The 15,164-nt window shown below is 40.1% G+C and overlaps 2 pseudogenes across 1 annotated transcript in view; both read left to right on the top strand.

Annotated features, from left to right (window-relative positions):
- Nucleotides 1-10,266, top strand: part of LOC126962626 (ribosome biogenesis protein BMS1 homolog) — a 30,533-nt pseudogene extending 20,267 nt beyond the window's left edge.
- Nucleotides 10,267-11,243: 977 nt separating this feature from the next.
- LOC126962243 (arf-GAP with GTPase, ANK repeat and PH domain-containing protein 5-like) overlaps nt 11,244-15,164 on the top strand; it is a 64,176-nt pseudogene continuing 60,255 nt past the window's right edge. The window contains exons 1-2 of the transcript XR_007728637.1: nt 11,244-11,342; nt 14,296-14,464. The product of XR_007728637.1 is annotated as an arf-GAP with GTPase, ANK repeat and PH domain-containing protein 5-like (transcript). The remainder of the gene's footprint in view (nt 11,343-14,295; nt 14,465-15,164) is intronic.

The following is a 15,164-nucleotide window of genomic DNA, read 5'->3' as shown; positions in this document are numbered from 1 at the left end:
GCCCAAGATACAAGAATTTATAGAATTTGTTTTTTCCTAAACTTTAAACTGTTTCTATGGTGATAAGTGTGCTTTCCCCCACCCAGATATGTTTTACAAAGTTGTAATATGAAATACAAAAGTTACAATATTTAATACTAACATAGCTTTATTTAGTGAGTCCTTGTGATATTCTTAGCAGTGTACTTTAAACATTATTCAACTAAATCCTTCCAGCAGCCTTACCAGAGTAGGAATCATTCTTGCTCTCATTTTATAGACAGGAAAACTGAGGTCAAGAAAACGAGTTACCTCCAATCATATATAACTAGTAAGTAGGAGAGCCAAATTTAACTCCAGAGCCTCTGCTCTTATCTGTTTTGATGCACTGCCTCGGTATTTACCTTTTGGTTTTTTAAAAAAACTATTAAAATCACTCATAAAGCAGTCAGGTTTAAGGAGTGTTTAATTTTCAACTCTCTATACTATTGAAGTCATCTTGTTACATCTTTATTGAACAGCAATTATTTGGATGGGGGCCAGTAGTTAAGTTAATAATTGACAGGTTAATTATATTTACATATTGTTTTGTACTCTCTATGAAATATACTAAAGTACTCATATCTATAAGTCTACTAAAAAAAGTCTACTTATAAGGGTGATGCCTTTCACTCTATTTTGAAAATGAGTTTACTTTTTTTTTTAATGACTACGAGTCAGGATTTGAAGACAAAAAGCATCATATTCCAGTGGTTGATCAAACTCCACTAGAGCCCCCACCAATAGTGGCAGTGGTGACGGGGCCTCCAAAGTTGGAAAGAGCACTTTGATATAATGCCTCATTCGGAACTTCGCCCGGCAGAAGTTGCCCGAGATCAGAGGCCCTGTGACGATCGTGTCAGGTAGAAGATGCCGCCACAGACACAGAGTTGGTGTGACTATTGTTATCTGACGGACATGCGTGTGTTTGTTGTTTTCTTGAGTGGAACATGTTAAATATTTTCATATCATGTTACCTCTCTTATACTTTTACTAAGTTAGTTATAACTTCAGAAAAGGGTAAGTTCCCAGAGGTAAGGATGTGATACGTATCTTATCCTGACTGCTCTATGGCTTTGCCAAGCATGTTCCTTGGAAGGGCCTAGCAGGCCTGGTCACTGTGAACACATCATTTAACAGAGAGCACGTACCTCCTATGTGCCAGGTGCACATGCTTGCCCTTATGAAGCCACATGCTGGTGGAAGTGCGCCTTTTCTCTTTTCCCCATGAGAATTTGTCAGCTTTGGGAGATGGTGACGTTTCCAAGTTTGAGGGAAAGTGAAACAAACTTCTAGTGGTAGAATGGCAATGCACACTCTGAAATCTCTTGTGATTGCAGTAATATAGTTGGATTGAGGCTTTTCTTTATCTTTGGCGCAACCATATTTTCTTTTCCTTTTTTCGAGACAGAGTCTTACTCTGTAGCACAGGCTGGAGTACAGTGGTGTGATTACAGCTCATTGCAGCCTCAACTTCCTAGTATCAAGCAATCCTCCTACTTTAGCCTCCTGAGTAGTGTATGCCACCACGCCTGGCTAATTTTTTTTTTTTTCTTTTTGTAGAGATGGGGTTTTCCCATGTGGCACAGGGTGGTCTCAAAATTCCTGGGCTCAAGGGATTCGTCTGCCTTGGCCTCCCAAGGTCCTGGGACTACAGGCGTGAGCCACTGTGCCCAGTTCATATTTTCTTGACCGTTTTCTTTTTACCTTAATTTAGACATAATTATCATTTTGAATATTCTGTTATATTATGTTTGAGGAAGTTTTTAGCAATAGTGGGAATGTGGGAAGTTTTGATAGAGGTGAAGACACCTGGAACTGAACAGCAGGATCGTGGTTATCATGGAGCCTGTGCAGTCAGAATTTTCCCTGTTCAAGCACTTTTATTCATCTGGGTAGACTTTTGATATTATTTAAATTTAGAATACAGCAAGAAAAACAGGATGGAATTTATTTTATTTTACCAGTTTTTGCCTATAAAAATGAACTTCTGGTACACTCCTGTAAATGTATATGGTGTTTTACTGGATGCAGTTAAAAATGAAAGTTAGAGTTGAAGCTTAGAGTTTTTTCAGGGTCTTTTTAAAGTAAAATTTTCATCTTTTCACTTACAGGTAAAAAGCACAGACTCGCCATTATTGAATGTGGGTGTGATATTAACATGATGATTGATCTGGCTAAAGCAGCAGATCTGGTAAGTCAGCAGGGGCAGCCTGGGGTGCTGATGGAGACTTACAGTGTTGTGATAGGTTATTTACCCCGTGAAGGGAAGAGAGTTTTATGATTATTAAAGGAATTATGGTCATCTTCAGGGATATAGTAGATGTGACTGAATTGATGATGATAATAATAGTAATAAATGTTGTTATATTAGTAATACAAATGGAATGTGCACAACGGAATGTATTCCAAAATCTAAAAGCAAATCACAGGATAGAGAAAATCTTTAATGAACACAGCTAATAACAGCATATTAACATGCATACATATATACGTACAAATATATCATAGTAAGTACCATTTCTTCTTAGACCCTTCCTGGCACTGTGCTAACTGCTTTCTACAAATTTAGCTTACATAAACCCTTGATATACCCTTCAGGTGAGTAGGTATTATCTATAGTTTACATAAGATGAAATAGAGCCTCCCAGCAGTTAAGTAACTTGTGTGAAGATGGACCCTTTGTTCCTGATGGTTCTAGAACCTTCATCCTTAATGATAACGCTAAAGTAAGTACATGAATTGCCTGAAGAAGTGGTCAGAGTTTATCAGTAGAAAATCTGGATAGTACTCAGTGTGTGAAAAACATACATGCTCTTGCATTTATAGAAATGATAATGTTCACTATTTCTGATATTTTATTAACTATTTTTTAATTTAGCAAAAATAAAACACAAATTGGCAAAAAAAAAAAAAAAAAAAAAAAGTCCGGGTGCAGTGGCCCACAACTGTAATCCCAGCACTTTGGGAGGCTGAAGTGGGCAGATCACCTGAGGTCGGGAGTTCGAGACCACCCTGACCAACATGGTGAAACCCTGTCTCTACTAAAAATACAAAATTAGCCAGGTGAGGTGGCGCATGCATGTAATCCCAGCTACTTAGGAGGCTGAGGCAGGAGAATTGCTTGAACCTGAGAGGCAGAGATTGTGGTGAGCTGAGATCGTGCCATTACACTCCAGCCTGGGCAACAAGAGCAAAACTCCGTCAAAAAAAAAAAAAGAATTAGCAAAAAAATACGCCATATTGATTAGGAAGTGTGGGGTGACAGATACCTTGTTTTTTTCATTTTTATGTATTTTTTGTTTTGTTTTGTTTTAATTGCAGACAGGGTTTCACCATGTTGGCCAGGCTGGTCTTGAACTCCTGACCTCAGGTGATCCACCCGCCTTAACCTCCCAACACGCTGGGATTACAGGCTTGAGCCACTGCGCCCAGCCTTTTATTTAGTTTTTTTCTAGAGCTACAGATTTTATCCTTTGGCCCAGGAAGAACCCTAAAATATAAAGTGAAAAGTAATACAGATTTTAAAGTTGTGCCATTGTAATGTCAGAAAACTAAATAACATTCGAATTTTGAACCCGTAATGCTACTATTAGTAAAAATAAGTGTTATTATTAACATAAAGTTATGTATAAATCATGTGTACTTGAAATAGTTCATAGAGGTCATTTGTTTCTCTTTTATTTAAAATGAAGCAAGTTTCTAATTTTAAAGACATACATATTAAGAGATATGCCTTTACTTTTTTGTTTTTCATTATTATGGATATATAATATTTATGGGGTACATGGGGTATTTTGATAGAAGCATACAGTGTGTGATGATCAAATCAGGGTAATTAGGATATCCATCACCTCAAACATTTATCATTTCTTTGTTTTAGGAACATTTCAATTTCATTCTTTTAGTCATTCCGAATTATATAATAAATTATAGTCACCCTATTGTGCTGTTGGACACTGGAATTTACTCTAACTGTATTTTTGTACCTGTTAACCTTTCCCTCTTTGTCCTTCCCTCCCTGCTCCCCTTCCCAGCCTCTTAACCATCATTGAGAGAGATGCCTATGTGAATCTTTTTAAGATTTTCAAAAGGAGCACACACATTTGGTAACGCACTCTAACTAATGCAGGGTACACACAATGCGCGTTTTCTCTTTCCTTGCTCTAACTGCTGGTCTCTCGGGGCCCTGCAGAGCAGTATCCTTCCAGATACATATAAACACACATGCCACCCTTTAAAAACACAAATGGTAGCTTATTTTACACACTCTTCTATGCTTTGCTTTTTTCATGTAATATATCTTGGAGGTATATAATCAGTAAGTACTGTAGCTCTGCCTCCTCCTTTTTAATATAATATTCCATTCTATGGATGCACCATAATTTATTTAGCCTAACTTATGTTGATTGCTCTGCTCTGGGTCTTCAGAGCCTCCTGAGTATGGCAGAGACACACACAATACATGGATTTGGGTGTGTACGTGAGTGTGTGGATTAGGGGAGTAACACTGGTTTAGGTGACAAAGATTGGCAGCTGAGGGACTGTTTGGTCCCTGTTCTTCCTGACCCTACAACCAACTGCTTACCCCTTGGCACTCTGTGGCATCAGATGTGGTGTGAGGATTTTCCACCTGTTCTTTGAGCTGGTCCAGTGTTGCTGGAGAGCTCTGCTTGCTGCCTCGGTCTGCAGTGGCAGCTGTGCTTTCCTGCAAGCCCAACTTCATATATTCTGTCGTTTTGGATTTTGAATGTTTCCTAGTTTAATCAAAGGTGGGCATTTCTGTTTCCATTTTGTGTTATTTTTAGTTATCTGTGGAAATATAGGAATAGAAATGTCTTTAAAATTAAACCTAGAAGTTTCCAGGAATCAATTCTGAAATTATTTTGCATCTTTGAAGTGTCTTAAATTTAAAAAATTGGTCTTATCTGCTTATATTTTCTTATAGACTACCATTCATCATAATCTTACTGTTTTTTGACTTAATTCTAAACTGGTAGCTATTTAAAAAAATTTCTATGCCGGGCGCGGTGGCTCACGCCTGTAATCCCAGCACTTTGGGAGGTGGAGGCGGGCGGATCATGAGGTCAGGAGATTGAGACCATCTTGGCTAACACGGTGAAACCCCGTCTCTACTAAAAATGCAAAAAAAAATTAGCCGGGTGTGGTGGCGGGCACCTATAGTCCTAGCTACTCGGGAGGCTGAGGCAGGAGAATGGCGTGAACCCAGGAGTTGGAGCTTGCAGTGAGCTGAGATCGCGCCACTGCCTCCAGCCTGGGCTACAGAGCAAGACTCCGTCTCAAAAAAAAAAAAAAAAAAAAAAAAAAAAAAAAAAAAAAATTCTGAGCAATTGAGTTATAGAAATTAACATGTAAGATAAGAGGTTTCCACTGCATACTTCCCGGCAAAAAACAGATTTTTTTTTTCTATGAAGTGATTGAAAGAAGAGGTTGATTTTCTGTACCTATTTAATATATTTCATTGATTATCACTTTCTTCCCATTCTTTGGATGTCAGAGACCTGTTATTTGGCTTAAAAATACCTTACAGAAAACTTCATTTCTTTCAATTAGGATTTCTTACGTAAGGGCCAGGTGAGACCCAGCCTTTTCTGAGTTACTTCTCATGCATTAGAATTCTTAAAATGAAAGTTTATATCCTAGTGGGCATTGTCTTATGGTTGCCTTTTAGAGCAAGTCAGAGGGTGGTGGTTTCTCTGGGTGATGTCTGTGTAGTCATTTGATTTAGTCTGCAGTGGGACTTCTCTGTCAAGGGCCAGATACTAAATATTTTCGGCTTTGTGGATCATGTCTTTTACAGCTACTTAGCTCTGCAGTTGTAGTGCCCAGGCAGCCATAGACAATATGTAAATGAATTAATGTGGCCGTGTTCCAATAAAACTTTAGTTACAAACACAGGTGATGGGTGGATTTGGCACGTGGGCCAGTTGCCAACCCCTAGTGTAGGTGGTCTGTTTTGGTCGTTTCTTTGAGAAATAATGTGTTCTGCTTGTAGGTACTGATGCTTATAGATGCCAGCTTTGGGTTTGAAATGGAAACCTCTGAGTTTCTAAACATCTGTCAAGTACATGGGTTTCCTAAAAGTATGGGAGTTCTCACCCACCTCGACTCCTTCAAGCATAATAAGCAACTGAAGAAGACAAGCGATTAAAACACACGTTCTGGACAGAAGTTTTCCCGGTAGGAAGAGAAATAATTGTTAGATACTGATAGTATAATCCTTTTAAGACAGACTGAAGAGGCAGGCACAGTGGCTCCTCCCTGTAATCCCAGCACTTTGGGAAGCAGAGTCGGGCTGATCACTTGAGGCCAGGAGTTTAGAGCTCAGGGCAATATGGCCAAACCCCGTCTCTACTAAAAATGCAAAAATTAGTCAGGTGTGGTGGTGCATGCCTGTAATCCCAGCTACTCTGGAGGCTGAGATGTGAGAATTACTCGAACCTGGAAGGCAGAGGGTGCAATGAGCTGAGATTGTGCCACTGCACTGCAGCTTGGGTGACAGAGTGAGACTCTATCTCAAAAAACAAAGAAACAAACAAAAAACTGAAGAGACATTACTTAATGTCTCTCTAGGATTTGCCTCCTAAATTCCCATTGTGTATGTGTTCGCAGTCCCTGACCTCCTGAATCCCCATTGTGTTTGTGTTCACAGTCTCTGGAAGGTTTCCCTCAGGAGAGCGCTTATTCTGGGCCTCTTGGTGTATCTCATTTGTCCCTGTACCTGCTGCACCAGGCAGTGTTTGGCTGTTTTGGGGTTAGTACTTAATAGAATACATCAGAAGTTTCTCCCAGTTACAGGACCAGGCACTGCCCCTTCCTTTCCATACTGCTCTGGTCCATCGGCCACAGAACCGTGTCTGTGCCCAGAGGCCTCACCTCCCTCTCCTCACCATACTTAGATGGATGCCCCTGCTCGGCTGCAGAGCAGTCTGCCTCTGTGGGGCTCTCATAAGTCCTGAAAGAAGCCAGCAAGGCTCTGGAAGCCTCAGGACAGTGGCTTTGCTGGAAGTCTCCCTTCTTAGGATTGCTTCTTGTTTAGAGCTTTTATTTTGTTGCAGTTTTGACAAGAACTTAATTGAAATTTAATTTTTAATTTTCCTTTAATGTTTAGGGTGCCAAACTGTTCTACCTTTCTGGAATGATGCATGGAGAATAACAAAACCAAGAAATCCACAATCTGGGCCATTTTATTACAGTTATGAAGTTTAGGCCTTTCACATGGCAAACTTCTCACCCTTATATCCTGGCAGACAGGTAAAAAGTGATTATAAACTTTTTCTTCCTGGGCCATATATTTCAAAGCTAAAAAGGCTAGAAAAAGAACAGTGATAGGATTTATTTTGTGCCTATTTGAATAGTGGGAGTAGAAGTGTAGTTGATGGAAAATGTCTACTTATATCATTGCTTAAAGATGCTGTGCCTTTGGAAGTAAATTAATTATGAGATGTTTAGGAGAATGGGAAGACTTGGAAACATTTAAGCCTACAGGATGTGGCCCCATCCTATGCTCAGCCTCAGTTTTCAGTGATGCTGCCTTTGTGCCCGGGTGCTTGAGTCCTTCATGTGTGCCTTCAGTTTCCTTCCTTTGTGCTCTTCTTTGTGCTGTGGTTTTCTCAGCCTGGAATACCCTTTTTCCACCTGCCAGAATCCAAACCACAGTAAAAATCCCAGAGCACAGGCTCACCCTCTTCCAGAAAGGGATTTTCTGAATATGTTCTTCACTCTTCCCTGACCCCAGGTGGACGTCATCTCCCTGTCTGGTGTCTTCCGGAATAAATGTCACTTTCAGCGTAGAGACGCAATTGTGTGCCTGTCCCCTTTCCGCTGTTGGATGGTGAATGGTGCTTCCTTATTTCTGCATTTTCTAGTTTTCTAAACGACATGCTTAGTGGACAAGAGTGTGATGAGTCATTGACACATGAAAGGAGGTAGAGGAACTTTTGCCATTCATTTCTGCTGTATGATTGAGTTTAGTTTTCTAGGATGGAAGATTTGACAAACCCAGAGGATATCCGAACAAGCATGAAATGTGACTGGCAGGTGTTACTTTATGGTTATTTAAGAGGAGCACACTTGAAAAGTAAAAACCAAATTCACATGGCAGCTATTCTCTTGTTGTAGAACATACTAGAATTACACATAAGATTCTTAGGATGGCTTCATTTCTCAGGAAAACTGAAAAATGACCCAACAAGGGAAGATGGCCTTGCTGGAGGTTTTAAAAGTAAGCCAGCTGTGTGTAGGCCTGCAGAGGTGTTACCGAATCCCCTCTTCTCTGACCTCTTGTCTTGCAGCTAGAGGGATACTATTCCAGTATGGCATGATGCCCTTCTTTAGGGTCATGGTTTAAGCCCTTGGACTGTTGATCTTTTTTTGTTGTTGGTGGTGGTGACTGACCCCATCAGTCATGCTCTTTAGAAAGCATGCATTTGGATGTTTCTTTTATTATTATTATTATACTTTAAGTTCTAGGGTACATGTGCACAACATGCAGGTTTGTTACATATGTATACATGTGCCATGTTGGTGTGCTGCTCCCCCTACCCCACAACAGGCCCCGGTGTGCGATGGTCCCTACCCTGTGTCCAAGTGTTCTCATTGTTCAATTCCCACCTATGAGTGAGAACATGCAGTGTTTGGTTTTCTGTCCTTGCGATAGTTTGCTCAGAATGATGGTTTCCAGGTTCATCCATGTCCCTACAAAGGACATGAACTCATCCTTTTTTATGGCTGCATAGTATTCCATGGTGTACATGTGCCACATTTTCTTTCTTTCTTTCTTTCTCTTTCTTTCTTTCTTTCTTTCTTTCTTTCTTTCTTTCTTTCTTTCTTTCTTTCTTTCTTTCTTTCTTTCTTTCTTTCTTTCTTTCTTTTTCTTTCTCTTTCTTTTTCTTTCTTTTCTTTCTTTTTTCTTTTCTTTCCTTTCTTTCTTTCTTTTTCCTTCCTTCCTTCTTTCTCTCTTTCTCTCTCTCTTTCTCTCCCTCTCTCTTTCTCTCTCTCTCTCCTTTCTTTCCCTTTCCTTCCTTCCCTCCCTCCCTTCCTTCCTTCGTTCCTTCCTTCCTTCTTTCATTCCTTCCTTCTTTCTTTTCTTTTCTTTTTTTCTTTTCTTTTCTTCCTGTCCTTTCCTGTCCTTTCCTGTCCTGTCCTGTCCTGTCCTTTCCTGTCCTGTCCTGTCCTGTCCTCCCCTCCCCTCCCCTCCCCTGTCCTGTCCTCCCCCCTCCCCTCCCCTCCCCTGTCCTGTCCTCCCCTCCTCTCCCCTGTCCTCCCCTCCCCTCCCCTCCCCTCCTCTCCTCTCCTCTCCTTTCCTCTCCTTTCCTTTCCTTTCTTTCCTTTCTTTTTCTTTTCTTCACAGAGTCTCATTCTGTCGCCCAGGCTGGAGTGCAGTGGCACAATCTTGGCTCACTGCAAGCTCCACCTCCCGGATTCACGCCAGTCTCCTGCCTCAGCCTCCTGAGTAGCTGGGACTGCAGGCGCCCGCCACCACACCTAGCTAATTCTTTTTTTTTTTTTTTTTGTATTTTTAGTAGAGACGGGGTTTCACCATGTTAGCCAGGATGGTCTCGATCTCCTGACCTCGTGATCCACCTGCCTTGGCCTCCCAAAGTGCTGGGATTACAGGTGTGAGCCATCATGCCCGGCCTGTGCCACATTTTCTTAATCCAGTCTATCACTGATGGACATTTGGGTTGGTTCCAAGTCTTTGCTGTTGTGAATAGTGCTGCAATAAACATGCGTGTGTATGTGTCTTTACAGCAGCATGATTTATAATCCTCTGGGTATATACCCAGTAATGGGATGGCTGGGTCAAATGGTATTTCTAGTTCTAGATCCTTGAGGAATCGCCACACTGTGTTCCACAATAGTTGAACTAGTTTGGACTGTGGATCGTTTTTAACCCCTAGTCAACGGTAGATACTTACTGACTTCTTGTCTGCTGAAGCTGGCTTTTTGGGTCCTGTCTTCTAGGGTAGGAGATTTTGCCATGAGTGACGTCAGTTTCCTCCCAGAACCTTGTGCTCTTCCTGAACAACGAAAGAAGCACTGTTTAAATAAGGAGAAGCTGGTTTATGCGCCACTTTCTGGAGTTGGGCGAGTGCTGTATGACAAAGACGCTGTCTATGTTGACCTTGGTGGCAGCCACGGTTTTCAGGCATCAGTGAGACGGGAGTCATTGCTCTGAACTCTCATTATTCTTTCTGAATCTATTTTTTCATCACAAATAGTAATGTACGCAGCTTTTATTTATTGAAGATTTCTCTCTTGTACTTATAATAAAGGCTCAAATGCATATTGTAAATATGTAGAATAAAAAGAATACCTTGTGTTCATTGTACCAAGCAGAAGAGTCCTGTCCTCCATGCCTCTTTGTTCTGTGGCCCCAGCACGGGCCCTGCTGCCAGTGTGGCACCTGCACGGCCCATCTCCATTTCTACAAAATCAGCGTGCTTTCCAGCTCTTGGTGGTCTTTTTCTCATTCTCAGTGGTCTCCTCATTCTGTATTTTAAAGTGGATTTCAAACGTTTATATCTTGTTCTGAAGTGGAATTTTATTGGGTTAAAATCAGGGTTATTTTAAAATGTTAGAAAAACTAGCATTGTTGTAGCACTGGAACGGAGGTTTTTCTACTTAGGTGTTCAGGTTATCAGGTTATATACTCCCTGAACTTTGGAAAAGTTTAATGGAGATGGGGGTCCATTTCAAGCTTTGTGGTAAGGATTTTCTTTGCTGCTTTTTTTTTTTTTTTTTTTTTTTTGAGACGGAGTCTCGCTCTGTTGCCCAGGCAGGAGTGCAGTGGCGTGATCTCTGCTCACTGCAAGCTCCACCTCCCGAGTTCACGCCATTCTTCTGCCTCAGCCTCCTGAGTAACTGAGACTACAGGCGCGCACCACCACATTTGGATAATTTTTTTGTATTTTTAGTAGAGATGAGGTTACACCTTGTTAACCAGGATGGTCTCGACCTCCTGACCTTGTGATCCACCCACCTTGGCCTCCCAAAGTGCTGGGATGATAGTCGTGAACCACTGTGCCCGGTCTCTTCTCTGCTTTTTGAGGCATTAAGAAAGGTTCTCGGGAAATGTGTCTAAGATAATTTTGAGAAACTGCATGAAACCAGTGTCTCTCCAGGATCTTTGTGCTTTCCTCATGTGCCCTTTCTTGATGGTCTTGACAGGACGAGGTGGGGCCCACCCATGAGCTGGTCCAGACTTTCTTCTCCACTCACTCCACCAAGATGGCTTCAAGTCGAGTGATGCTATTTTCTGGTTCCAAGCCACTTGGGTCAGAGAATATAGATAATCATGGGTAAGTATGCTTTTTTCCTATTTTTAATTAAAAGATATATTATGGAAGATTTTATCACCCGTAATTCTGCCATCATAACACATTTTGTTGGGATTCATTCTGTTTTTTGTTTTTCTTTGTGTGTGCATGTGTCTCTGAGGGCTCTTCACTTACCTGACATTACGAGGGAGTCTTTTCTTGAAATAAAATACAGGATGAATTTTTCAACAGACCCCAAATATTCCCCAAATACCACGCCATCTTCCATTGGTTGCTTTTTTGTTTTTTAGGAGACCTGAGGCCACTTGGCTTTCTTTTGGTGGCCGAAACACTAGAGCAGAGTCAGGGAGTTTGTGGCTGTCCAGAAGCCACATGCCTTGTCTCCGAAAGTTTTATTTAGATTATGTTGTATTATCTCATGGGTAGGTTTACACTGATATGTGGCTTATGTGAATTATTTTTCAGCCTGGGTTAGGAATTTGTATACCATAGTGGATGTTTGCAAAACATTGGTTTTGTTGTAGTGATTTATGACTCCCAGTAAAATTTATCTGAAAAATTTGAGATAATCTAGTATGTAGTTTGTTATAATGTGCATAAACTACCTACTGCAGTGACTGACATAATGAGTGTTATTAGGTACTTTCATTTTTGCATATCCTTCTAGTCATCCTTGTCTACAAGCCTACCCTCTTCTAATATAGTTACAGTTAAAATACGTAATTTTATTTCTGTATTCTCAGCATTTCCTTTTTCTATACAGTCTTTATAGTCTTTATGTAGTCATATTTTGTTATTATTGGTGTTTTTTTTTTTTTTTTGAGAGAAGGTCTTGCTTTGTCTCCTAGGCTGGAGTACAGTGGCGTGATCTTGGCTCATTGCAGCCTGGAACTCCCAGGCTCAAGTGATCCTCCCACTTCAACCCTGCAAGTAGCTGGGACTACAGGAGTGCACCATCACTCCGACTGATTTTTTTCTTTTTTTCTAGAGATTAGTTCTGTGCTGCCCAGGCTGGTCTCGAACTCCTGGGCTCAAGCTATTCTCCCACGTTGGCCTCCCAAAGTCCTGGGATTACAGGTGTGAGCCACTGTGTCTGGCCTATTATTGTTGTATTCAAACTTGGCCATCTCTTATGGTATGATTTTTCTTTTTTTCTAATTTAGGTTTTCATACTTTTATATATCGTGCTGTGTTAAATAGCTCTGTATAGTTTTCTTTTATCCAGTGATTTTAGCCTCCTTATGATCTTCTCTATCATTTATGGCACTGGTGACTTAAATTGAATGTTCTTCCTGTGTCATTCCTCCTACGTTTGTTACCTGGCATTTTTAACAAAGAGCTTTCACTTCTCCTCTTTATTTCGGTCTCACTGCTGACTAATGCACTTGCGTTTTATTCTATGGGTTATTTTCCATCACTGTCGTCGTTCTTTCTGATGTCTATGCTGTCCCAGATTTGGCCATGGGAGCCTTCAGCCTGTATCCTGTGTCCTCTCAACTGTCTCTGTTAGTCTTTAGCATTTCTTACTTTCTCACAGAACAAGAGAATCCAGGCTCATTTTGCCCTCTTCCTGCCTTGGGCCTGGACTCAGCCATTTCTCTTAAGGATCATGTGTTTTTAGCTTAGAAATTAATCAGCTTTCCAAAAGATCTACAAAACACTAACTTCCCTGTTGAGCAATTGTTTTCTAAAATTAGATTTTTTAAAAAAGGGTTATTCCTTTATTCTCGCTGTAAGTTCTTTTGAAGTGTGGTGTTAGGGAACCATGCATGAGTTTGCTTATTAACTCTTCCAGTGTTTATCAGATCACTTTTTCCCTATGCTATGTCATCTTAAACATCTTAAACAATTCCTTGGCATTTTTCTATTTCTCTGTATTTTCATTGACTATATTGCCATTTCTAGATTAGCTGGTTAATGTACAAATTGAATTATTTTGCATTTCCTTGGTAATATCGGCTGTTGATGCTAAAGGAAGAAAAACAAATGGACTTCAAAACTGGTCAGATGCATCAGAAAGCCATTTTTGGAGATGATTCTATGCTAACATCCTCTCTCCTTTCTTGAGCTCTTAATTTTTTTTTCTTACCCAAGTATATACAGGTTGATTTTGTCTTTCTAGAAGATCCAAGATCTTTGGTTTAGAGATATGTTCTCTTAATGTTAATTGGTATTAGAATACCCTTTTCTGTATTTTACTTCAATACGTTTTGAGAGTAGAAATGATTGTATTTTCTTTTAACTTGTGAAGTAGAGCATGGCATACAAATGTTGTATTCACAGTATTTCAAAAAATTACCTTCTTACTGTACAAGTTGTATTTGGCATATAAAGTCTATCCAGCTTTGTTTTAGATGCAGTGTGATTATTACATGTTGATAAGGTATGAATTGGAGGTGGGATCCAAAATTACTGTACTTATTGTAATTTTTAAGCTAATTGTAGGTTTGGTGGTGAATATTTTGCTCCTGCAAAATGTAAACAGCATTTCATCAGAAGTTGTTTGATGGTCTTTCAGACATTTTGTTTTATATCTTTGGTGCTTTTTGCCCATGAAGTATCTCCTTTGTGTGTTTGTGCGTGTGTGTATTGATCTGCCTCGAAATTTCACAGCGCTCATTGTCAGGAATCAGCAGAATCAGGCCTAGGCAGAGAGCTGAGCAGTACTCTCAGTATGTCTCTGTGTCCTGGTTGCCACATTATCTCTGTTGTTTATTAATAAATTGGAGAACTCTCTGACCTGTAACAAAGGTTGGATAGGTCAGAGACAATTGGAAGAGGAATCCTCTACTCTATTGTCCCCTGTGCCCCATGCCAAAATACATTCTGAAATCCATATTTAAATATTAAATTTATATGGTGAATGTATTCTTTTTTAATGTTAAAAAAGTAAATGATTGGTCAGCCCACTTAATATTTACAATGCAGGACTTACTTTGCATATTCTGTGTCTTGTATTTTTGCTTTATTTAAGCTAAGCTAGCCTCCAAAGCTGGAAGCTGAATTGAGTCGAAAAATAATGACACGTATACAAGGTGTGTTTGGAGGATTGCAGATGCAGGGGCACCGTACTGCTAAAGGAGTGTTGGAAGCTCACTGCAGAAGACGATAAAAGCAGACTGATGTGTATTACTTGCTGAAATGTAAGCTGGAGGCACAGGTGAAGATTGCCAAACCTAATGAGCAGTTTGGCAGATAAGACAGGCTGTCAGGCCGTGGCAGTTCAGCAGTGGGCGTGCTGCCTGTGAACTAAGTCATTTGTTCCAGAGGCCTACACTTAAATACCACAAATAAAATTTTCCTTGTCACTGATATTTGGTATCACAATGAAACAGATACTATCTTTCAGATTTCCAGTTGAATTACCAGCCATTAACATCTGGTGATTTGGGTTGTAAAATTATTTTTAGTTTTGTCTGTTCACATTTCATCGATAAAGCACAAACAAGATATATTTTCCCACATAAGAACGTAAGCAGTATAAGACTTTAAAACACACTAATGAAATATACATGATTACATCCTTCAATGAACTAAAACTTTCATCTGTGATCTTTATTTTGCAACACTCTGAAGTAACATTACAGTCTTTTCAGTGTGCTGTGTCATTTATATCCCTTACTTTATCCTAGGAATCCTGTATTGCCAATGAGCATATGAAAATTGAGACATGTGCATAACTTCTCCCTGTTGAGCCCATCAGTGGGGAGGAGCTATGTACCGGGGACATTTGGCAAAGATTTTCATGAGTCTGTTGGATATAACAGCTCCTTAAGAAAAACCTTACAGTTTACCTTCCCTGTGTTTTACCATTTGTAAACTAAGGCTCAGTGATGTAAAATA

The sequence above is a fragment of the Macaca thibetana genome, chromosome 9 (assembly GCF_024542745.1).
Source record: "Macaca thibetana thibetana isolate TM-01 chromosome 9, ASM2454274v1, whole genome shotgun sequence".
In the NCBI taxonomy this organism is placed as follows: domain Eukaryota; kingdom Metazoa; phylum Chordata; class Mammalia; order Primates; family Cercopithecidae; genus Macaca; species Macaca thibetana.
This window is presented reverse-complemented; position numbering and strand designations above follow the sequence as displayed.